Below are 25780 nucleotides of genomic sequence, written 5' to 3' on the forward strand. Positions count from 1 at the left end.
AAGAGCTTCCCCAGGATTGAAGTAAGACTAACGGGCATATCGTTGCTCAGGCCCTCCCTCCTCTCTTTTTTGAAGATGGGGACCACATTGGCCCTCTTCTAGTTGTCCAGCACCTAGCCAGAGCACCACAAGTGCTCGTAAAACCGTGCCAGGGGCCCTGCGATAACCCCTGCCTATTTTCTCAACACTCTGGGGTGGAGAGCATCTGGACCTGCTGATTTGAACATGTGCAGCCCCTCCAGAAGTTCTCTAACTCGGTCCTCCCTGACCCTAGGCCTGGTGGAGTGTCTCCTGAGTCCATCCCGAATCTCGATGTGGGAGTCCCGGTTCCTGCACAAAAAAATGGAGGCAAAGAAATTGTTAAAAAGGTCTGCTTTTTCCTCTGGTGCAACCACCAGATTGCCTAGTGTATCCTGCAGGGGCCCCACATTACCTGGTGCCTTCTTCATGTTCCCTATGTATTTAAAAAAGGATTTTTTGTTGTTCTTGATGCTAGCCCTAGTACCGTATCTGCCTTAGGTTTCCTAACAGCCATCCTACAGGCCTAGCGATGGAAGTATACCTCTTTGGTGATAGCCCCTCCCTTTCACTGGGTGTACATCTCCTTTTTGGCAATCAGGCATTCCCAAATGCCTCTGATGAGCCAGGGGGTCTTTTGAGCACTCTTGCCCCCTTTGATTCTCGTTGGGATGGTCACCCCTTGGGCTTTGAGTATCGTCTCCTTAAGGAATGACCACTCATCTTGGGCACCCAGTTGCCCTACTCTCCAGGACCCCAGTGCCTCTCCTACCAATCTCCTCAACTCATTGAAATTGGCCCTCTTGAAGTCAAGGGCTACTGCCTTGCTGCAGGCCCTTGACACCCTCCGCTGGATGGTGAATTCCAGCAGGTGATGATCACTGTTGTGCAGGTGGTCAAGAACCTGGAGTCCCTTCACCAGGCTGTCGCCTGTGGCCAGGACCAGATCCAGATCCAGATCCAGCAGGGCATTTCCCCTGGTGGGACTGTGCACCTCTTAGGTTAAGTGGAGGTCCTGTATCTCAGCAAGGAAACTTCATGAGTGTTCCAACCTGGCTGACTGCTCCTCCCAACAGATGTCCGGGTAATTTAGATCACCCATGACAACTACATCCCTTGCCTTCAGTGCCTCCGCAAGCTGACCTGAGAATTCACGGTCCAGCTCTTCCCCTTGGTTGGGAGGTCTGTAGTAGACCCCCACCGTTAAGTCCCTTTCCCCACAACCCCTCTGTATTCTGACCCAGAGCACTTCAGCCTGCCCCTCCTCTGACCCCATTCTGCTAGTTGAGGATGTGTATTGCTCTTTGATGTAGAGCGCCACACCCCCACCTTTCCTCCCTGCTCTATCCTGCCTGTATAATCTATAGCCCCTAATGTTTACTGCCCAGTCATGGGCTGAATCTCACCAGGTTTCTGTGAGCCCTACTATGTCCCAGTTTGAACTAGCTATCCAGAGGGCGAGTTCCATCTGCTTATTCCCCATACTGTGAGCATTGGTGTAGAGGCATTTAACACCTTGAATTGGTGTGTGTGCCACCCCCTGATTCCCCGGACTATCTGGACCCCTGTCACTTACCTGGGTACTCCTTGTGCATGTCATCTGTCTTGGTTGGCAGGTGTCCTCAAGTCCTCCTGTGGCCCCATCCCCCGGCGAAGCTCGTTTAAAGCGTGCTGCATGAGATCAGCCAACCTGGAAGAGAAGACACGCTTGCCTTTAGGGGAGAGGTGTAGCCCATCCCACCGAAGCAAGCCCCCTGCTCGAAAGTATGGGTCATTATCCAGGAACGTGAGGCCTGCTTGGTGGCACCAACTCCGTAACCATTGGTTGACCTCACCAATGCAGGCCTCGTGTCGCCATCTGCTTCTATTCACCGGGAGAATAGAGGAGAATACCACCTGTGCCCCTGTCTCCTTGAGCTTGGCCCACAGGGGCTCGAAGCCCTTCATAATGCGGTCTGGGTTGCCTCTGGCTGCATCATTTGTTCCATGGGGTAAGATAAGAACCATGGGGTACTGGTCTGAGGGTCAAATGTAGGCTGGAATCCTCTCTGTGATATCATGAATCCTAGCCCCTACTGCAGTTACTAGTGTTTGGTGCTAGGATTCCTGGGGTGTACCTCCAGGTAGTACTTGTTGGGGTGTTTGTTGTTGTTGTTATTACCAACTGGAGCCACTATAGGAATGTTTTTGGGGGGGCATTGTGAGAAATCTCTCTCTCCTATTTGCTGGTATACAAGGGCAAATCTAGAATTTTAAAAAGGGGGAGGCAGATGGTGAGGTGCATCACCACATAAAACAACGCATATTTTTATTTTGTTAAAAATAAACTAGAAGCTTTACTAATATGTTAGGGGCCTAGGGCAGTTTAAGATGAAGCAAAAACAAATATAACCATTGGAATAAGTGAAAAACAAACATCCGGGCTGTGAAATAGGAGCTTCATTACCAGGAGCAGCTAACAGACAGCAGAACTGCAGAACAAAGGATAGACTGATTGGTAGAACATCAAGACCATTAAAAAGAAGAGAGTGCCATTAATACTGGTAGAATGGAGAGTTTAGAAGGGATCAGTTAGATATGGGGTTTTCAACCTTTTTTGGTTGGTATACCTCCGATGGCCAGTTGACGAGTGGGGGGAGAGGTCTCCTGGCAGCTGGTGGATGAGCAAAACTGAAAGTGCTAACCGTTTCTCTGCACCACTGCTGCAAAGCCCCTGAGGCCTTCCAAAGTACCCCCAGGGGTACACATACCCCTGGCTGACAACCTCTGAGCTAGGTTATAATGAGCCATGACGTCAATTGATTCTCTCAAAACTGACGAACTAGAAATGCTACTGCCACTGCCAGGCAGTTGGATATAAACTTTGGGTGGACCAGGAATCAAAGTGGGGTACAACTGCACCAGTGTACCCCTCTGGATCTGCTTCTGCCAGTGCAGGAGTGATTATGGCCTATCACATCTAATGAGGCTCTTCCAACTTTGCATGGTCCTCATTTCTGTCCTTCATTAATGGCTGGAATGTTACAGGTCCATCCAATAGGCTGTGCTTGATTTTGGGTAATTGTTTATGCAGTGGAGTTTCTATTTGACAAGATGTTGGATGGCATTTCAGGAACATTTTCTGAAATACAGAAAAAAGCACACCTCAGACTTTGAAGATGGCTCATTTGTGACGGGCTATATAAACATGACAATACTGCAGTTGCTGTAGTAAGGCATTGGTGTGAGTGAGATGCGATAAGCAAGGAGGGAGGGGAGAAGGTTTATAATAGCCTGAAATGTTTTGATCTGTTTTTAATACACAGCTTTTGAGTGAAAATTTGTTACACGCTTTGTGTGATTACAAGGTTATTTTTTGTGTTATGCATGGGCTTGTATGGGCTTAACATGATTTAAGCCAACCTGCATCATAAGTGGCACAAGTGGTATGGGCAGCTTCTGTGTGTGGCCCATGACCAATCAAGGAGGAGACAAACAGCACAGCAGCAGGTAGGGCAGGAAACAGAAAGCAGTGGACAAGTGTCTCTTCCATTTCAAGGGGTGTCATGCACTTCAAACTCATACTAGGTGCCACGTTACTTTGTTGTCTCCTGATTGTTACTTTTGAAAATGCTTACAGTGGAATCATGCAACTGAAATTAGAGTTTGTCTAACTAAGGGAATGCACTTTACATTTCTAGTATGAATCACTTTGTGTGAATTTCATTTTGGGACGTGGCAAGGGCTGCATCCACTTTTATTAGGTCGGCATTTGTCTGCGGGTTTGCATCAGTACTCTCCTTTGTGAAGAGAATGCACTTGATTGATACAACTTTGCTTTTTTTTTTTTTTAATTTGATTTTAAGATTTATCAAACAACCTGCTCTGCTCTATTCAAACCAGCATTCTAGTCTTTCATTTTTTTTCTGTTATATTACTACGGCTCATAGTAACAAAAGGATCTCACAGATGTGACAAGTATAATCAGTTGGTGTCTGACAATGGGACTAAAATTTCTCATTCATAGAACTTGTAAAAAGGAATTAGACCACATGGAAGAGAGAGAACAGATTTAAACCAGATTGTTAATGATGGTATTAAGTTGATTAGATCATTTTAATTACCAGGTCACAAAAAATTCTTTTAAAAATCCCCCCTAAAATAGCTGTATTCAAAAAAAAAATAACTCCATTGACTTCAAAGGCATTACTTTCAACATCAGTATTTCTGAGATCAGTGGTGATGCATAGGGGGTGCACAGAGTGTACGTGCACCTCCTGAGAGTGCTGGTGCACCCCCTGCCAGGCTGGGCTCCCTGTTTAAGTGACAGGCAGGGGGGAGCCAGGAGCACCAGTGCCCACCTTGTGAGTGCCGGCTGGGGAGCGGGGCCACCAGCAAAAGCAGCTTCGCCACTTCCGGAAGTGGCTGTGGGACTTCCAGAAGTGGTGTGGCCACTTTTTGGTGAGTGAGATTGGACCCTTCCCCACCTCAGTAAGTGTGACTGGCTGTGGGGGACTCCCCGCCGTGGGTTGCTGACCAGTGTTGCGGGGGCACGTGCATTGTGAGAATATTGCTAGTTTAATAGCTTCTCAACTAAAGGTATTAAGCAATCTGTCTCTGATACTCTATTATTACAACATGTTTATTTTATGATGTGAATAACTATGATATTTGAAGGGCCCTATTTTAACATTTCTTTCAGTAAATTTGGCTTTGAATTTCTCTTGGATGCCATCTAAAAATATTTTATTTATCAGAAACAGAACAAGATTGCCTCTCACATTATTAGGCTGAATAAATCTCTCTAACCTTAACATACTCTTTTAGAATATGTGAGATAGACTTTGTGAATTGTAAATACTTTTATCCAAAAGCTGTTTGGTTACATGATAATAATACAGACAATACCTCTGTGTTTTTTCAGGGAAAATAGTACTTCGCAGAACACTGTTGTGTTTGTATCTATGAATTTGGTATCTCTTTGTTTTCCTTGTACTGCCTCAAAATTTCCAAGCATTTTCAGAGATATGACTATACTTATTCTTTCCCATAGACATTTATACTGGAACAGATTAGTTAGATCTCTGTGCTTGCATTTGGTAGACAGTGCTCTGAACACCCTCTGTTCCCACTTGATGCTCTGTCAAATCAAGTTGACTTGTGAGCTAAAGGGAGACAACTATTTGATGAGTGTGCCCTGCCCAGCTCCAATTCTGAGCATACAAAATGATGGATATGAAAAGGAAAAATCTTTAGTGGGTAGCATGTCTTGGATAGCAATCTAGTCTCCAAGGTGCTGATAAGTCACAACATAGACAAAAGCCTAAAAGTCAGTCAAGTGCAAAGCGAGAGACTTTGTCCTGAACTGGTGTTATCCTACTATCCAAAGAGCTAAGGGCACACATTGACATCTCAGGATCTGTTCTGGGTTGCTGCATTGATCCAAAATACTGCTAGGCTTCAAGTTTCTCCGTGGGATAGAAATCTGAAAACACACCATACACATAATAGATTCTTGCATCCAAAATAAAGATTGTGATGAATAAAGACTGCCATTACACACATGCCATGTTGCCATTTGCAGCCCCTGAGAGATACTCTAATAGAATGCGTTTAAGTGCAGCATTACGCCACGGGAACATACTGGAAGTGATATGGAACTTCCTATCATAGAGAAAGCCCCAGAACAAGGTATCAGAGGAGTTTAGGAACATTCCTGTGCATTTTGTCAAAGAAGACTGAATGATGGGAAAACAGGCTCAGAATGTGACATTCCAAGAACTTAGATGGATCTTAGGAGATGTCTCCTGAAGTCTCCAGGAAGACCTGATCTAATATATTTTAGGGCTACTTTAGGGACTACCACAGGGGTGGGCAATTATTTTGGCTGGAGGGCAGCTTAACGAACTTTGGTGAGCTGTCGAGGGCTGCATGGCTGGTCCCGCCCCTTGACAGTTACCTTGCCCCCTGGTTGCCAGATTGGGACCAGAAGTCCCGCCCTCTAAACCCTGACTTTTGCCACCAGAAGTCCCTCTCCTTGCCCCCACAATACTCCTTTTTCAAAGGGTGGGTTGCCATCTTAGAACCACAAGGAAAACAAATCATACACAAAAAGTCAAACACCTACTATAACAAGGATGGGCAAAATGTGGCCCAGGGGCCAGATGCAGCCCACCAGGCCATTCTATCTGGCCCACGGGGCCCCTAAAAAATTTAGAAAATTAGTATTAATCTGCCCCTGGCTGCCTATCACGTGGCCCTTGATGGCTTGCCAAAACTCAGTAAGCGGCCCTCTGCCCAAAATAATTGCCCACCTCTGTACTATAACACAATTTTAACTTTATTACAAAAAATATTTTGTTATGATTTGTATTTGTGTAGTTTATATAGAGGTGATTGCATAATAACTCAAAAATAAAGTCTTATTCTTGCATACTGCATGTGTGGGGTGTGGTTGGTGCTGTGTGTATGGTGGGGTTGTATATGTGTGTATGTTGGGGTGCACTTTCACTCCCGGCAGAGTCCAGGGACCTGCATGCCTGGGGATAGGGAAGGCAACCTGCTCCAGTGCAAGGCTTCCTTCAGTGCGAGTGCATGAGCTGTAGGCCCATGGCACAGAGTCCCTGTGATAGAGGAGGCTGGGCAGGTTATGCTTCTTGCCCCCACACTCAGTGTTCGCTGGAGCCATGCACTACTGCTGACCAGTGTCTGCATTGGCCGTGAGTGCCCTGAGTGCCCCAGCCTGTGGCTGCTGCCAAATGCTCTGTTGTTTGATAAAGCTTAAAAACAAATTAAAAGTCAAAACATGCCTGCAAAGTTGTATCAATTGAGTGCATTCTTCTCACAAAGAAGAGTACTGATGTGAACCCACAGACAAATGCCACAAATGGATGCAGCCGCTCCCATGTCCCAGAACTGTTGATTCTCAGCAAGGATGTTGTGGCCTTCTAACTGGTACCTAGTATGAGTTTGACAGGGGTACCTATATCCCTCCATCCTTACTGAGACCCACACCCTGCCCAGCCAAGCACCATGCTCCTGCTGGCTCCCTGCATTTGGGCTCTGCGCTGCTCTCCATGCTTTTGCCCAGCTGCAGGTCCATTGCCCCTGCCCCAGCTCCTGCCTCTGAGCCGCGCCCCACCCCACCCCACCCCACCACTTTCCTACCTGCTGCCAGAGCAAGCTGGATGCTTGGGAAGTCAAGTAGGTTCCCATGGGGGTGGCTGCAGCAGGGGCAGCAGCAGTCCCACCCAGAAATTGCATGCTGGTGGGCTGGGCCTTTCTGCCCACAGGGGTGGGAGCGAGACACAATAGGGTACATTGGAGGGTGTGCTATGCATAGGCATCTCACTCCCACCCTTCTAGATAGAAGGATTGGGCGGGGCACAATTCATTGGTGGGCACCACATGCTGAATGAAAGTGTCTGGCGGGCCGCATCCAACCCATGGGCCATATATCACCCACCCCTGGACTAGCATGATAACTTTGTCACTCTGCCCGCCAATGGAATGGAGACAATAGAATTTCACCAGGTGACTCCTGTACAAGGCCATAACCTCTTTTTAGGCTACAGTACATTCATCTGGACTAGATGCTGTCTTGATTTAAACATGTCAAATGACATAGAATCCTCTATACATACAGGACTGAAACACCACTGAGGAGTGATGAACAGTGTGGTACAAATGTGTGATAAGGCATTTGCATCAAAGATGACTTGCACAGTTATAAAGTGACAACCTCTCCCTGTTCCTGCAGGCTGCCTCATTCCCAGATGCAGTGCATTATGGGAATATGACTATTCAAAAGCATGGTCCACAGAACCCCTGAATTTTAGGTCATAAAATTTTCACAACTTGCATTTGATGTTTGGGAAAAGTTTATTGATGTCTACTCAAATTCCTCTCTGCAGGATGAGGTGGCAGAATGGGTTTGAAGACTTATAGTGCACATCTACACGTGACACTGCATTGCTCTAGCAATGTGCTACGGCAACATAGTGTCCACGGGCATCTACACGTGACCAGCAGCTACACCGCTGTAGTGATGCACTCCCCCGGTATAGCTCACTGCTATGGTGAAGCAGCTGCTACAAATAACCATGTGCCACATGTACAACGCAGTACAGGCTGTTACTGCACTGTTATTTAGTCTTTCAAAAGGAAGTACGAAATCAAGGTGCAATAACAATGTCACCAGAGGCATGTGTAGACATGCCCGCAATGTTCCTGATTCCTCTTTGAAAAGGTTTTGTTGCCAGGAACTCTGGGACAGCAGTCTGTTTAGTAATCACAGATACAGCTTGTTTCCTTTGTTTCTGCTTTTGTAGGTCCTCTCCTTCCCAGGGTTGTCTGTCAAACCCATCCACTTGGTCCACTGGTAACTGAGAAGGTGATTCCTTTCATGGTGACAGTCTTACCTTCCATAGGAGCTGCAGACTCTCTTTTTTTTTTCAACCTCCTTAAAAGTAATTTTCCATAGAATATTTCTCTGCTGGAAAATACATGTTAGACCAAATCAAAAGGGATCTATTTATTTTGACAAAATGTTTGTTTAGCGGCAGAACAGGATTTTGAACATAACATTGTAATGTTTTGTTTTAAAATAATATTTTATTTTGGCATACTAATTTATGCTAGATACCAATTACTAGTTAGAATGTAAATTACAAATGTCCATTTAGAATTAAATAATAAGTGAAGCGCCAAATCCAAGCAAATACCAATAGTTAATTACTTTTATCATTTTAAAATAATCATTAAGCCCCAATCCTAAAATAAAAATTAAAAGAGTTTTGAAGTCGATCCAAATAATTTTGAACACTCCAAGCGAAACCTTTTTTAAAATTTTTAAAGTGGAAAAAATAGATTAAAATAGTATTTTTAATTTTAATTTGGATCAAAATACAATGCTGATGTTTCAGAGCTTCCTCAGAATGAAAATGCCATGTTTCTGACAAAATTGTGAGTGGAAAACACATTGTGAAATGCACTTTAGCAGAGGCATAGCAGGGCAGCTCCATGCCCTGGTTGGTGGTGGCACATGAAACAGTGCTGGCTGCTGTGCTGCTAGTGTCAGCTGCAGCAGAAACTATTTTTGAACTCCCTGCCAGAGGCAGCACCTGGGGCTGTTGCACCAGTGGCCCTCACTCAGTTATGCTACTGAGCCGCAGGTTGCTGCAGAGTGTTTGTTGACTTGCCATCTTATTTAATGAGGCCTTGACAGGAATTTTGGTACAGGTAACTGCAAGACAAGATCATGTTTTGACTGACGCAGACTGGAACTTAGAACACCTAAATTCAGCTGCCCACTCTTCCTGTATAATGTTGGACAACACGTTTAGAGCCAGATGCCTATGGGTATTTAGACATTTCACTGCTCAGAGTTGCAACACCTAGGGATCGTCGACATGAAATGTTTACGACAATTGACTAATTAGCTCTACAGTAAAACAGCACATCTAGACATGTGGTGCTATTAAAACAGAGTAAATTAATCAATTCTGCTGTAGGATAGTACTGCCAGGCGCAAGTACTATCCTATGGTGGAGTTATTTACTCCATCACAACGCACATATAGACACTGACAGGGCTGGCTGGAGCATGAGAGTGCCTGTTGGCTAGCCCTGCACTGAAGCTCCCTCATGCCCCAGCCAGCCCCTCCACAGATATACAGAAGTTTAAGGCTAGAAGGGACCTTGTGAGATCATCAGGTCCAGGTCTACTTACCTGGCAGGGGAAGCAGCGTGACCACGTAGGCGAGCTCCCACTAACATCTAACGTAGCTGATATGTCCTTCATTGGAGGTCTATATTGAGCAGATTCTTTTTGGTGTTGGGTGGTGGAACCGGAGCTTGCTCCATCCACTCCATGCATTGACCTGGTATTGCAGTGCTTCCAGGACCGGTGCAAAAAAACAGAAAAAAAAAAAAAAAAAAAAGGTCTCCTGCTCTGGGCAGGAAAGACTGCTAGCATCCAATAACCCCAGCAAGGTGTGCGCCCAGTTTCCTTTTGAAGATTTCCAAGGTAGGTGCCTGCATCACCCCCATTGGGAGTCTATTCCAGAGTCTGGTCACGTGAACCATGAAGAATTTTTTGCTTATATCCAGTCTGAAACCTAGGAGTTTATGACAGTTGCTCCTGGTTTTCCCCTGGGCTGCTTTGGTGAATGGCTGTTCGCCTAGCTCCTGATGTTCACTCATGATATATTTGTAAGCTGCCACCAAATCCCCCCCATAGTCTTCTCTTTTCTAAGCAGAACAGTTCCATATCTGTCTGCCTTTCCTCATATGGTTTGCTCTTTAGGCCTGTAATCATACAAGTGGCTCTTCTCTGGACTCGCTCAAGCTTCTCCACATCCTTCTTGAAGTGTGACACCCAGAACAGGACACAGTACTCCAGCCGTGGCCTCACCAATGCTGAGTAGAGTGAGAGAATGACATCCTTAGTCTTGCTTGAGATGCATCGGTTGATGCATGCCAGCGTATTGTTTGCTCTGCTAACTGTAGCATCACACTGGTGGCTCATATTCATTTTGTGGTCGGTTATAATCCCCAGGTCCCTTTCAGACATGGTGCTAGTTAGCACAGCACCACTGAGCCTGTAAGTTTGTTGCAGATTTTTTCTCCCCAGATGGAGCACTTTACACTTCTCAGTGTTGAACAGCATATGGTTCTGGTCTGCACACCTAACTAATCTGTCTAGGTCCTCCTGAATTGTTAGCCTACCCTGATGCATGGCCACACTTCCCCACAAATTAGTGCCATCAGAGACCTTTGCCATTGTGCTTTCCACACCCACATCCAGATCATTGATGAAGATGTTGAAAAGCACTGGTCCAAGTACCAAACTCTAGGGGACCCCACTGGCTACCTTCCTCCAGGTTGACTCAGATCCATCTATCCATCCATCCCCCACAGCATGTTGAGCCAGGTGCAGAGCAACCCTGGGCTACTAGAATCCCCTGCCAGTTGGGGCTGCTCCACCCCAGCTCTGTGTGTTGCAGTCTTGGGTGTATGTGCAAATATGACATCTGGGAGCAATAAACTCCAGCACAAACTGCACCAGAGTTTATTCAGCTGCATTAATTGCATGTGTAAATGCACATCCAGTGTCCAGGCAGCCTTTCGCCTAGTGGAATCTTCAACTCTAATTTAGGTATCAAAGCTCCTCATACAACATCCAAGGAGAGCTGAGTATATAACAGAAGCATTTTCAGAAGCCAGCAACCTGAACATGGAATCATCTAAGTTATCCATGAGTGAAATGCTGTAGAGAGGGCCTTTGGTGCCTAAGTGGGTGACTGGTTTGCCTTTTGGACAGGCCAAATATGGGCATATCCCCTCACTTGGGATTCTCAGTTACAAACCTGCTCTTGGGTTGGGAACTAAAGCCAAGCCATGCACTCAGGTAGCCCGTGTTGTAGCACCCAGATCCCCTGTCTTTTCCTTATTATCAGTAGATCTCTCACACTAATGCTTTTTATCATTCTGATTCCCCTCAACCTATTTGTGGACTTGTCCCTCTTGATGCAGAGACTAGCATGTTGTGAGCATCCTGTAGGGAAGGGCCCCATGGGTGAGATAAACATTCCCTAGTTAATAGAATCCTATTTTGGGGTCTTTGGAACATTGGCTTGAGCAGCTCATTAGTTGTGAAACAGTGTCAGCACTTAGGTGGCAGCAGAGTGGTGAGTTTAAGAATATCACTGGCATCTACATGCACAGACATCCAGGTACCTTTGAGGATCTGAGGGCATGTCTACACATCACCCTACATCACCATAGTGATGTGCTACATCTCTGTATGGCACGCTATGGCAATGTAGCAATCACGTGAGTCTACATGTGATTGGCAGCTACTTTGCTGTAATGGTGTGCTCCCCTGTTTTAGTGGTAAAATCTAACTATGTGCTGCGTTCACAGCACAATACGGGCAGTTACTACACCATGCTTTAGCACTTCCATGTGTAACATGAGGATAATGGCACTTGCCTATTTCACAGGAGCATGTGCTATTCTCAGATATGTTAGATAAGACATTGGATAGTGAGGGTACTTCCTGCAGAAATTATCTGTGCTCCAGATTTTACTCCCATCTTGGTAAGCTCTTCTAAGAACACAATTTTTCCAGGTGCAGTATCTTGGCTTTATGCCCAAATCGCCTCTCTTGGCAAGATAAGTGGCAGAACAGGGAGGCTAACAGGGCTTAGCATCCCCAAACACGGGATAGCAGTAGGGCCAAAAGGCAGCCCAGCTGCGGGCTTCTAGCAGCTGTAGTAGGGGTGGGGAGGGGCACACATGCAGCGGTGAAAGAGGGAGTGGGGCTGGGGGTGGGGAAGGCGTTGCACAGACATGGCATGGGACTGAGTCACGAGTGTCTCATCTGGGGAGGGAGAGGGGTAACTCCTGCTGCTAGGCACACTCTGGGAGGCATGGGGGAACATGTGCCCCCAGATAGGTGCAGTGTGAGGTCAGCAGGCTGCTGCTTCAGGGTGCGGCTGGGACTGCGCCGGGTTCTTACCAGCAGGGGTGGGGCTGGGCCGGGCTGCACTTGGGGCAAGCAGCACCAGAGCTGGGAGTGGGGTTATGGGGTGGGTGGGCTGCAGCCACCTCAAAATTTGTTGTAGCTTCCCAACCCCACCTCCCAGTGCTATCACCACCTATCCTGGGTGCAGCACAGTACAGCGCAGTGCAGACCAGCCCCACAGCCATGAAGAGCCCAGCCCACAGCCCACCCTCACCCCATGTACAGATCCCAGGCACATGGCCCCCATGCCCTCCCAGGGTTCATACAGCAGTGGGAGCTTCCAGGTCTGCGCCAGGTGCCCCCAGACAAGCCACTCAGAGCTCCATCTTGTACCCCATCATGGCTGTGTAGGGCCTGTCCCTGCCCCAGCCCCACTCCCTCCCTCACTGCCATGGGGGGAGGGCAGCTTGAGGCCTCAGTGGTGAGGGAGGGAGCAGGGCACAGGCAGGAACAGGGGCTGAGGTGAGTGGGTCCTGCCTGTGTCCTGATCCCTCCCTCACCACTGAGGCCTCAATCTGACCCTCCCCCCCCAGTTCTTCCCCTTCCTCCTGCCCCTTCCTCCACAGACTTACCTGCTGTGGGGGGTATGTGTGTGCATGCACACACACGCTCAGCCCCCCCCAAATAATTTTTCTACCTCTGCCTATGCTTGGCAGATACACGTTTTTGCATTGAAATGTAGTTTATAGCTTTTGAGAATGTGCTGCTGATACATGTAGCACTCATTGCCAGTGCTATCCTTGGATATCTCCAAAATTGGGTCTTTGATAATTATGACATGACATGATGATGACATCAGATTCCAAACCAAACTTCTTGTTTACCAGGCTGTTGTTATTCTTACCCTGAAGTATGGGTGTGAAACCTGGACAACATATCAGGAACTGGTGAAGGCCTTGGAATGTTACAATCAGCAATGTCCTTAGAAAAATCTCTATATCAATTGGAAGGACAGGAAAAAAATGCATTGTTCTGGCTAAGCAAAGTCTATCAACATTGAAGCCACATTTATACAGCACCAGCTCTGTTGGACAGAACTTGTTATAAGGATGCCTGACAACTGGCTCCTGAAACAGGTACTGTATTCCCAATTCACCTGTGGTCACTGCTAAGATGATTCCCCTATTTACTGAAGGTCTGCCATCCTCCTGTCAAGGGACTACTCCTGTTGACTTTTTTGCATCTATATGCAGCTTATAACTTCTGAGAATATGCTGCTGATGCATGTAACACTTGCAGCTTGCTACTACAGATGTCATGGCCTGATTTAGACTTGCAAAGCCTTAAAAGTGCAGCCCTTAACATCCAGTCACGCTCACAGAAAAATAAGTGTTGAATTGTAATTCTTCGATCCCCACTGAATATGCAGCACCAGACTTTGAGAAAAATTCTGCAGGTTCTTTTGGACTTGGGGAAAGCTTAGGGCAAGGGGAGATGTGTAAGCAGAATTATTCCAGGAGTAGTTTCAGTGACTAGGACACCATGCTAAAAAACTACCTGTTCTTTAAAAATCTGGGGCTGTACTATTTCAGCACATTTGGGCAAAGGCTGACAATGCAGATTATCACATGTAACCATATTCTTCCAGCATTCAGTCTTATTTTTTCCACGTGGAAAAGTATTCTAGATCCAAGTTTCTGTAACCACCTGCAGAGAATTTAATTTAGTCCTATGTGCATTGACTGTCTTGCTAAGCATTTCAGAGGTTTCTTAGGCATTATCCAGCTGTGATTCTATTTCTTTAGAATTAAATTAAAATAAAATAAATAATAAAAAGCCTATTCATCTTTTTTTGGAAATGGCTTTCAATTGGAGCATATGTTTCCATAATGATATCTATCCCTTTCTCTTGCAAAAGCAGGTGATGTCATAGAAGTATTTCTGGTGCTTTGAGAGACCAAATAGCTGGCAAACCTGTGGCTCACAGCAGCAGCCTCTGGTATAGAAGGTTTGAATCTGTTTTCAGAGCTCTAAGGATATGAACGAAGAGGCCAGAACTCTGTTCTTACCATGTCTCTGCTTCTCCATAAAACAAGAACACAATGTTCAAAGGCAAAAATCTTCAAAAGAAGCAGAGGTAGACAGTGGACCCAAACCTGAAAGAAAAGCAGATCAGAAAAGCAGATGCTGGCACAAAGCCCAGTTTTAAATACAACAGCTTAAAAAACAGCCATCCGGCCTGTGTCCTGCCTCAGTTGTTTTTGTAACTTGCTTCTGGGCTCTTAGAGACTGATTTTCTCTCAACGTGCATGCATGATTACTAGAAACCAATACATTTGCAAAGAAATTGCAATACATGAATATATAACTGAGGTTTCCCATTGTTCATGCTTTTTGGGTATGGCCCTGGGCATCTAGTAGGTTTTTTTTCTCCTAGGTTTGTTATTATTCGGTTTGGGTTATTAGGGGTTTTTTTTATTTGGTTTTCTTTGTTTCAGTACTTATTTCTCCACGTATAGTAGGAAGCTAATTGGGATTATTATGTGACTACCCCACCTTTCTTAAAAGTGACTTGCCCAAATGAAAATTGAACATGCTTTGAGCAACAGTTAAAACCATAATATCCATTTTGCAAAACATACAAGGGTGTACCTCATAGGAACACAACACAACTATAAGAAGCTTTAATGCATACACAAATTGAATCAGCAATAAGTTATTGTGAAACATAGTCTGGCTCACTTGTATAAAAAATTGTCTATTGCTCTCCTTGCCCAAAACTGTTGATTCTCAGCCAGGATGTTGTGGCCTTCTGGAGCAATTGTGAGAGCCGTCTAGGAGTGCTGCATAATATTAGAACTGTTTGGTATGCAAACATTTACACATGATTCACAAAATAAACCTAGAGATTTCAAATGGGAATCCATATTGTCAAAAACATTCAACCTGTTGTGGTCTTTCTTCTGAGTTTTTTGCAACAAAAGAATTGGTCTTACTTTTCTGTAGTTAAAAATTGAGTGAAAGCTAAGAGCTGGCATTTTCTGAGAGGTATCTGGAGATCTGCCCTAACACTTTGGGCATGTCTACTTTACTAGAGTGCATCCAGACGAGCGTGCACGTATCTGTTGCCCTGCCTCAAACCTCTTTGAGGTGGGGCAACAGCCACATGCAGGACTGAAAAAATGCAGCACGGGGAGGAAATTAGACCCCCGGATATCCAGGGGTCTAAAGAAACCTCTCTGCAATAGAGCAAAGCAAGGCACGGTTCAAGACAGTGCCCAGAGCTAGTCCTCCAAAAGAGATGCTCTGGTTTTGGCCAGAGTGTCTCTTTGGTGTTCCTGCTTCCCCCGACACTGTCCAAGGTAAGTGGGGGGGTGTTCCATGGGTGTCGAGGGGGGTGAGGGGTGGCAGAGGGATGTGGAGGGGGTGAGGACCTGGCCTGGATCCTTGAGCCCGCTCCAGTGCAAGGCCGGACTAGCAAGCCACATGGGGCTGGGGCTGGTCCAGGTCCTCACCCCCCTGCAGGCACAGGGGGCAGAGGTGGGAGCCAGCCCTGGGGCCCAGCCCATGCTGACAGGAGCTGGTGTGGCATGCGGTTCCCGGGTGCCATGGCCGGGCCCTTCCTATAGCTACAGGACTTGGCCTGGCATGCAAAAACTGCATGGAGCTGAGCTGGGTCCTGCTGGCCCTGGGGCTGCTCATGCCACCTGCCAGCCAGGAGACACAAGCAGCCCCAAGGCCAGCAGGACCCAACTCAGCTCCATGTAGTCCCTGCGTGCCGGGCCGGGCCGGGGAACACAAGCCACCTGGGGCTGGCAGGATGCACCAGGCTGGGCTGGGGAGCACAAGCTGCGCAGTCCCCAGGTAGTCCCCATGCACTGGGCCAGGCTTGGCAGCTACAGGAAGGGCCCAGCCGTGGCAGGACCCGGTGCAGCACATGGGAACCACATGCCGCACCAGCTCCTGTCAGCATGGGCCAGGCCTCAGGGCCAGCTCCCATCTCTGCCCCCTGTGCCTGCGGCAGGGGGGATGAGGACCTGGCCCAGCCCCATGTGGCTCACTAGTCCAGCCTTGCACCGGAGTGGGTAACAGGGCTCCGGGAGGCGCGGCTCCTATGCGCTCCTCCCGGAGCCGTGTGAACTGCTTCAGTGGAAAGCTGGACTGTGGCTGGGCTGCAGAGGGGCCCCAAGACCTGGCTGGGCCTGGCACGCGGTCCTTGCATGCCGTGCCAGGTCCTGCTGCCACAAGATCAGCCCGGCTGGGTGGCAAGAGCAGTCCCAGGGCCAGCAGAACCAGGCTGGGCTCAGCATATGGTGCCCCTGCTGCTGCTGTTAAAGGTTAGTTAAGGGCCTTGGGCAGGGGGGCTGGGGCCCTGTGAGGGATAGGGGCTGTGGCCCTCCTGAGCAGCCTCCACAAAAGGTCCCCCACACCCACAGTGCCCCCAGCAATTGCCCCACTCCTACCCACAGATCAACCCACATCCCTCCACATCCACCCACCTGCCTTCCCCCACACCCTTATCACCCTTATCTACAAACACCACATCCCCCCATCACACACCCATTGTCTATGAAGAAAATGAAGGCTAGGTGAACAGCTTGCTGGGGTTGTTTGACGCCAGTACATTTTTCTGCCAAGGCAGGGGGTCAAACCTGATGGTCTGCTCAGGTCCCTTCCGACCCTACAAACTATGAAACTATGAAAACCAAAAGCACACATCAACACATATAGGCATTTCAATTTTATTTTTTCATGATGATAGAGACACTGGTAGGCTTCCAAATTGCTTTAACATTGTAAATATACCAATAAAGCATTACCCAACTTATCACTGTCTCTCTCTCGGGGGGGGGGAGGGTGTGGTTTTTTTGTTTTAACTGTGGAAGAACATGGATTTTGGGGTATTTTAAAAAATGGATTTGGAATGCTGCTGCAGCAGTCCAGCTGGCACAAGGGGTAGTGTCCCCAGGTACCAATTGGCTGGGCCCCAGAAGCTGCAGAGAGCAAGTAACCCCAAGCTGCTTGCCAGGGCAGCTTTTTGTATGGATGAGGCCAGGACAGGACAGCTTTTTATACTGCTGGGGACAGCACAAGTGCTGGCCCCAGGCTCTAGCTCCCCCTGGCTGCAGATCCGGGAGGAGCCAGGCAGGGTTATTTTGCCCCAGGTGGCACAATTTGCTTCACACCAAAGTGCATGTCTGAGCACATGCACTGAGGCAAAAAGCCCTGGCTCCAATTTGCACCACTTCTATTTGAGCTGCTGCATGCGCATGTGCTTGCATGTGTGGACATGCCCTATTTACTAGGAGTATGCTAGGGACCTCTGCATTGGAGCCTAACACTCTCACCATTCTTGTGCTGTAATCCAAAAAGCACACGCCAATAACTTTCCTCAGGTCTGTGTATTGATGCAGACCCAGTCCTGTGCTAGGGAAGTTGCATTACATCTGTTTTGAGGTGGAGTGTGTCTAAAGAGGCTATGCCTCCAATAGCCTGTCCCTGATGGTGTAGACATGTTCTGTGAGTCTTTCTAAGCAGGTGGAATGTTGTGAATGAGCCTAGAATCCTTGGGGTCTACCATAAAAGGAGATGTTAATAAGGGTTTCTATATTTGTAATGGAGGCTGGGGTGGTATAGGTGCTAAAGCACATGGTTGACAACCCAGAGGTCACAGGTTTGTGGTCACAAAAGAAGCACTTGTGGCAGGGCCATGTCAGATTCCAACAAATCTGTGAATTCTGCTAAATACTTTATCACAAGGACATGAAAAAAGGAGTATTTGCAATACTTCGCCCATCTTCTTGTAATTCAGGAAGTGTCTTGAGTGTCTCTCCATGTGCATAGGTCCCATATGCTTATGGTATCCTAAGTACCACTACATTACATTGCACAACATAAAAGTACTTTTAGTGATTTCAAGTTTGAATTCTAAAGTCAAAGTAAAACCCAGGGGCAAAGCAAAGAAAACACATCTCTAGGGCTTGCATTTGTCCTAAAAGAAACCATTTTCTAATGACACAATTATTCAGATGGCCTGGGATAAACCCTAAAAAGGTTCATGGGATACCTTGCAAAGTGTTTCTGAATAGTTGCCTTGGGATTGCATTATTGAATCAATCGCAGGGGAGTATCGGTGCATGCAGGAGCTCACTAAACCCCAGTTAGAAGGGGGATGTGTATACACACCAATCCTGGGACTTTTCTGTTCTAGAACAAACATGGGCACAGTTGGTCCCAGGACAGAGGCAATCTCTGTTGCCTAAAAGCCTGACAGTTTGACACATCCACGTTTTCACAGATGAACCAAAGGTAGGGTTCATTTACAGGAAGGTACCACTGAGTCAGGTACACAGATACCAGGAGTTGCAGTTGTATCTTCTCTGCACTGTACTGAAAATGGACTCAAAGTTACTGGAAGATAGAAAAGAGAGATTATTCCTTATTCCCATTTATTAACTATATGTCACAATTCCCTTACTCATGTTGAGTAATGCCATTTTTCTGTGCAGTAAAGTATGACTCAGTGGGTGCATCTACATATGCCATTAAGGCAAGGTGATAAACTCTGGCATAGTTTGTGTCAGAGTTTATCACAGTGCCTTACTGGCATGTATAGATGCTCAAACTGTTACGGTCCAGGGTGTACATGCAGATGTGATGTCCAGGACCGCAGCAGTTTGAGCTGAGGCAAAACAGCTCCAGGATGGCAAGGGACCCAGGGAGTCAGTCCCAGGCTCTGGGAAACATCATTAGGTGGCAAAGGAGCTGCTGGGGCACAAGAGTGCCCTAGTGTGTGGAGCCCTGTGGCTAGGTGGCAGGCAGGGGTCTGGCCCCCTACTGCCTGGGCTGACTGGGTAAATGTATTCCCAGGTCAGTATTTACATTTGCATTTAGGCACAGTTATTTTCGCTGCAGTAAGATAGTTCTGTCCCCAACAGTACTACCTTACTGCCGTGAAACTTAGCTTGCTGCAGTCTAATAGCATTGCATGTGTACACTGTTGACACTTGACATTGCAGCAAATTAGTCTACTGAGCAGTTAAGTGCATGTGTAGATGCACGCAGTGCAAATAAGGATAGGAGAGTTTGGCTTCATGTGAGTACATGTGAGAACATGTTTGAAGATTGAGGGGGGAGGGGTAGAAGGGTAAGACACTTGTAGTACAGCTTACTAAAAAAATCTCCTAGACATAAAGAAAGCAAAACTGTCTTGTAAATATCGTGTGTGTTATACAAAATAAATAAATAAATAAATAAAAGGTTTCATACTATATGCCCAAGAGTTTGAATTTATACCAGCAGTTGCTAGTGAGATGGTTACTAGATTATAAACTAATAAATACATAATATCCTTGATATTTGTCCAAATATTAGTTACCATATATTGAAAATATTGAAAGCCTTTTATTTTCAATATTTTGAATTATTTCAGTGCCCTTTTTTCAAAGATCTCAATATATTGTATAACCCTAGAAAGAAAACATCTCTTCTGATTTCATGCCAGATTTATTCCCTGAATACAACCTAACTGTGGGTGGTGTTCTCCCCATACAAACACTGCTAAATATAAACTTTCAGTATACATATGAAGACTTAAAATTAGTTTCCCTGCCTGATTTAAAAGGAGAAATAGATCACAGAGTGATTAAACTTATTACCATGAGGACACATTATGGTCTAATGTTTCTGAACCAGAGACTTCCTTCTGAGAGGGTAGATGTGCACCTGAATTTTTGCCAAAAATAAAACCCTGATCTGTATTTTAACTGTTGTGCCATCTTTCAAGTCCCAAGGCTGCTCTCAGTGAGAACTTCAGTAATCTCACTGTATAATTAGGTCTGTTCTAACAAACATCATTTAATGGGTTACACTTAAAAAATAACTCTGGAGAAGGAAGGTTAATGATAAGTACTATGTTTATGCAAAACTAGAGAAAATCTCTTTTAAATAATTCAGAAGAACCAATTTAGCTCTCAGTGGACTGAATAGGGAGACATTAAAATGACCCTGAGAAGAATAGCTTTTTAAAAAGCTGTTGGAAGTTTTCATGAAACATTAATCTGTGAGTTATAAATGTATAGACAGGTAATGTAACTCCTACAGTCACACACTTCTGTGATGTATATAACCTTGTTTGGTTTCCTTCAGTAAGCAGAAAATATAAACTTTGTACTTTCTCCATCTGGTAGAAGATGCACCTATGGGATTAATGTCATAATTCCCTTTAGGCCATGTATGCCAGTTGTGTTATGGATGTCAGCTCTACTAGCGATGTAGATGAGTCTAATTATAAATTGATGATATCTGGGCATGAAATACAAGATGTTGCATTATCGATGCTTCAGGATACAGGAGTGGTAGCCAAATTTTATTGCTATTAATTGCTTTATGGTAGTGCTTTTGAGGCCTAAAATATACAGAAGCCATTTGTAGTGCATGGTTATAAAAGTGTCTTTGAGGGTTATAACCTTGTGGCAGGGCACTGTTTGTGCCTGCCACTTTAAGGGGCCAGAAGACATCAGCCAGCAGGTGCCTGATTAGGGCAGCCATTTTAGATCCAGAGCTGCCCATATAAACAGGGCATTTTGCTGCTGGGAGGCCAGGCAAGAACATTGCCTGGCTGCAGGTGTCATCTGGAGGTAAGAGAGGAGCTGTAGGGGATGGTTTGGAGGCTCCTGGTCCTGGGCATAACCTAAAACTGCACCCTGCTGGAAGTGGGTAGCCTGGTGGGGCTCTTGGTGCCGTGGGAGCCCCCAGGAAATGTCAGGCCAGTTACTACCCCAATGAAAGGTGGGTTGGGGTGCCTTAACCCCTAATCCCCACAACTGGGTGGGTTACCCCCTTTGTAGGGTCTGGAAGGTAGACCCCCAGAAAGAGGGAGTGGGGCCATAGACTCACACCTGTCATGGACATCCTGTGACTGGTCAGTGCTGGGGCCAGAACTGGAAGGGTTAAAAGGGCCGGGGGCCCACCACGAGGAACACCCAAGAGCTGAGGGCCTGGGATTCTGACTGGCCTGGAGGTAGGCCAGGGCTAGTAGCCAAAAGTCCCGGAGGGGACCACACCTGTAAGGGGGAAGCAGTTCAGGGAGCTATGCTGCCTAGGATTAAGGTGGAGTAGGTCACCTGAGGAGAGGAATCCAGGCAGGGTTCAAATAGTAGGATTCTGGGGTGCATGTGGGGCCAGTGATGTTGGTAACATCTGGATGCTATCTGTGAGGCTTGGGCTGCAGTGTAGGGGAGGAACAGAGCTGCAGATAGCGCACCCTGGCATCAGGGCAGGAAATGGGCCTCCTCCTGCTTAACATTAATTAAATAATTAACATCAAGGTGTGGTGGGAGAGAAGGTGGGCTGTTAGCCCAGAAACAGGTGGGCAGGCCACTGGGAAGTCTACTACAAGAAGGCCCCCTGTTACAAACCTAAATAGGAACAATATGCATTGGGCGGAATACAAGGGTATCAATAATAAGAAAAATCAAGGCTATTTATACTGGCAAATGTAACATGGAGGCTTCTTAGTATTCTTTAATGAGAGAATAGTGAAACGTTAAACAGGCTTCCTGCCTAGCCAGAGAAAATAGTTGTTAATCCTGTAAAACAAATACAGACATATAAAATGTAAACAAGGATTTCATCCAATTTATCTCACCTCTATTTATCTAGATCCTAAAGTGCACCCACAACCAAGGTATCTGAGCAACTATTGTTCTGATACTTAGATTTCTCTGTGGAATTGCTATTAACTGATTGAGTACAGCTTCCCTCTGAAGAGATGCCCTTCTACAAAACCTATTGTCCCACTGAAAAAAAAACAAAACCAAAAAACCCCCAAAACTCTATACACATAAGAGCAAAGTGAATGCCCACATTGCTTTGGTATTTCACCAGACCAAGGGGAAAGTCAAGTGAGATAAGGCTCATAGGGGGCTTGCTGGGAATGAAACCCTCCCCACTGTGGATACTGAGCAGGTGCAATACCAACTAGAAAAGCTAGACATTTATATGTCAGCAGGACTGGATGGACTTCAACCGAGAGTGCTGAAGGAGCTGGCTGACGTCATCGTGGAACCCCTGGCAAAGCTCTTTCAGAATTCGTGGCACACAAAGGAAATCCCTGAGGATTGGAAGAGGGCCAACATTGTGCCCATCTTCAAGAGGGGGAAGAGGAAGGACCTGGGCAACTATAGGCCAATCAGCCTAACCTCTATCCTGGGGGAAAATCCTGGAAAAGCTCATTAAAGAATTTATGTGTGATACGCTCGCAGAAGGTAAGACTCCAAATGACAGCCAGCATAGCTTTGTCATGGGTAAGTCTTGTCTTACCAATCTCATCTTCTTCTACAACCAGGTCTCTCACCACCTGGACATGGGAGACAAGGTAGATGTTATATACCTAGACTTCCAAAAGGCTTTTGATCTAGTATCCCACAATATCTTTGTGGGAAAACTGAAAGATTGTGGTCTCAGCTGCTCAACAGTTCAGTGGATGGGAAATTGGCTACAGGGTAGGACCCAGAGAGTTCTCATGAATGGATTTGTGTGCAAAGAGGCCAGTGGTGTCCCTCAGTGGTCCATGCTTGGACCAGTGCTTTTCAACATCTTTTATCAATGATTTGGATGGAGGAGTGAAAAGCTCACTGGCCAAGTTTGCAGATGACACCAAGTTATGTGGCAGCGTGGTCACGTCAGAAAATAGGTTGCAGATACAGGTAGACCTGGACAGGCTCAAGAGTTGGGCAGACCAGAACCAGATGGAGCACCTTACACTTGGAAGTATTAAACTTCATCTGGGGGCAAACAACCCTCAACTTACATACAGGCTTGGTGGTGACAGCTTGACTTGCACCACAGCCAAAAGGGACCTGAGGTAATGATTGACCATCGCATGAATATGAGCTGTCAGTGTGATGCGGTGGCCAGCAGAGCAAATAACAGGCTGGCATGCATCAACCGATGCATCTCATGTAAAACTAAGGAAGTAATACTCCTGCTGTACTCAGCACTGGTGAGACCGCAGTTGGAGTACTGCATCCAGTTCTGGGCACCACACTTCAATAAGGATGTGGAAAAACTTGAGAAAGTACAGAAAAGAGCCACCATATGATCATGGACTTGCAAGGAAAGCCATACAAGGAAGGGCCGAGGGGCCTGGGCCTCTTTAGTCTAAAGAAGAGAAGGTGGAGAGGAAACTTGATAGCGGCTTACCACTATATCAGACGAGTGTATCAGGAGCTTGGTGAACAACCGTTCACTAGGGCACTCCTGGAGAAGACCAGGACCAATGGATACAAATTCCCAGAAGGCTGCTTCAGGCTTAATACCAGGAAAAACTACTTTACAGTCAGGGTGTTCAGACTGTAGAATAAACTCCCTCCAGAGGTGGTGCAGTCACGTACCCTGGTGGTTTTCAAGAGGAGACTGGACAGTCACTGAACAATTGTCTTCCTGCCTAGACTGGGGGCAGGGCTGGACCTAATGATCTGTGAGGTCCCTTCCAATCTATGAAAAGAGTATGCTTAGGAGTGCAAGTTGCAGAACTCAGCAAGAGAGGAAAAAGAACCAAGAAGTTGACTACTTAGAACTAAATGGAAGAATTCCATTTCTTAATCTGGTCTTCTCCCAATAACCTCTTTTCACATATGCAACAAAATAAAATATTCCCATGATGAATAAATCTCTTTTCCCCACTAGAGTGGGAAGACATAATTACCCTTGTTTGATTTGTTCTTAGTACTTGGGAGGTACCCAGAAGCCTTGGGTGCAAGTGTCATCGGGTGCATGTTACAGGTCGCTCTCCCCAGCGCCATCTTCCTGGTCATCTGCGCCTTAAGTGGGGCACCCTTGGAGCCCTCTTGGAATTCTTCTGTCCCACCCTAATCTCGCCTGCCATGTCTTGATGGAAACTATTATGCAAGACTATTATGGAGACTGCCTAGTATGTTAGGGTCTGTCCTAGGATGGCCTGACCCCTCTTTTTTTCTATAGCTAGTCCTCCCCATCCAAACCCACCAAACAAGGTTTGACTCTGAGGCTCTAGCTTTTCCTTCCAGTGCCTGGAGGCTCATGGACCCCTTTTCTGCTCCCTTCTGGAGCATGGCACTCCCTGGCCCAGAGGCACGGGTGCCAGCCCCACAGCCAGGGGGTTGCAAGTTCAAAACCAGGGTGCAAACCTGCACCCTACCAGTCCAAACAAAAATATACTTGTACCCCAGGTGCACCAGGCCTCCCTGGCCTTCTTAAGATCATCCTTCAAGTGCCTGGGTTTGTGTTGTCCCATACTGGACCCTTACTAGCACTTAGGCTCTTTGCAGCCCTGTCTTGTTCTGTGCCTCACTGGCACTGTTCCCCCCAAAAAAGCTGTGACCTCACTGGTGCTGGGGTCTATGCCCCCAAAAGCTGTGCCCTTGCTGGGGTTCCCACTCCAGAGTGGGTCCCAAAAATAAGGCCTGCTCCATCCCCCAATATCCTCACCCAAACCACCTGTGTTATTCAATAATCACAAAAATAATAATAATAAAGCAAAGCAGCAGGTCAGTTTAGATTAACCTGTTTTGGGCCTCAGCTCTGCACTGTCATCCACAGTCCTGGCTGGGGTGCAGCCACCATCTCTTGTAGCTTCCCCCCTTCTGGCTGTGGGTCCCTTCCCAAGCTTCTTCATCAAGCTCTCAGAGGCACTGCTTCCCCTTCAGCTGCTGAGCTCCCTACTGCTGTTCAGCCCAGAGTTTTTATAGTCCTGCCTCTTCTGGTCAGCTGACTAGCTGTCCAGGTTCAGCAGTTAACCCCTTCCTCACCAGCCCTCTGCACCCAGAAAGTTCTGGCCTTAAAGGGGCGCACATGCTTCCTCGTAACAGGGTTAGGGTTCCCTGTTACAGTGCATCTACATATGAAATGAATGTGATACAATAAACTCCAGAGCAATTTTAGCCGAAGTCAGCTGCTCCCAGGCTCAGCTTCTATATGTTTGCCTGGGACAGCAGCAGTTTAAGCTGGGACAGAGTAGCCCTGGGCTGGCAGCAGGCTCAGGGGTTCAGCCCTGGGTTCCAGGTGGTGGCATCAGGCAGTGGAGGGGCTGGCTGGGGGCATGAGAGTGCTCAATTGTGGAGCCATGTGGCAGGCAGCCTCCACATTTTAACAACCTCATGCCCCAGCCAGCCCCTATCATTGTCTGCAAGTGCATTTTGTCACAATTACTCTGCCATAAGATAGTATTGTTGCCGACAGTACTACGATGGAGTTAATTAATTTACTGTGCCCTAATACCACCACGTGTAGACAGTGACACTTTACTACAGAGCTAATTAGTCAACTCTGCAGT

At 46.7% G+C, this 25780-nt stretch overlaps 1 long non-coding RNA gene and 1 pseudogene across 2 annotated transcripts in view; both read left to right on the top strand.

The window, feature by feature from the left end:
- The window catches only part of LOC149865718 (uncharacterized), a 132215-nt gene that overhangs the window by 66370 nt on the left and 40065 nt on the right, over positions 1-25780 (top strand). The window contains exon 4 of one of the 2 annotated variants that reach the window (XR_016441753.1): positions 13353-13549. The exons of the other annotated variant lie outside the window; for it this stretch is intronic. This is a non-coding gene — a long non-coding RNA (uncharacterized LOC149865718). Of the gene's footprint in view, positions 1-13352; positions 13550-25780 lie in introns of those variants that run through there. 2 annotated transcript variants of the gene reach the window in all.
- On the top strand, positions 9823-9907 carry LOC149865719 (U2 spliceosomal RNA; annotated as a pseudogene).

The sequence above is a fragment of the Crocodylus siamensis genome, chromosome 4 (genome assembly GCF_052110815.1).
Source record: "Crocodylus siamensis isolate JL-2025a chromosome 4, ASM5211081v1, whole genome shotgun sequence".
In the NCBI taxonomy this organism is placed as follows: Eukaryota; Metazoa; Chordata; order Crocodylia; family Crocodylidae; genus Crocodylus; species Crocodylus siamensis.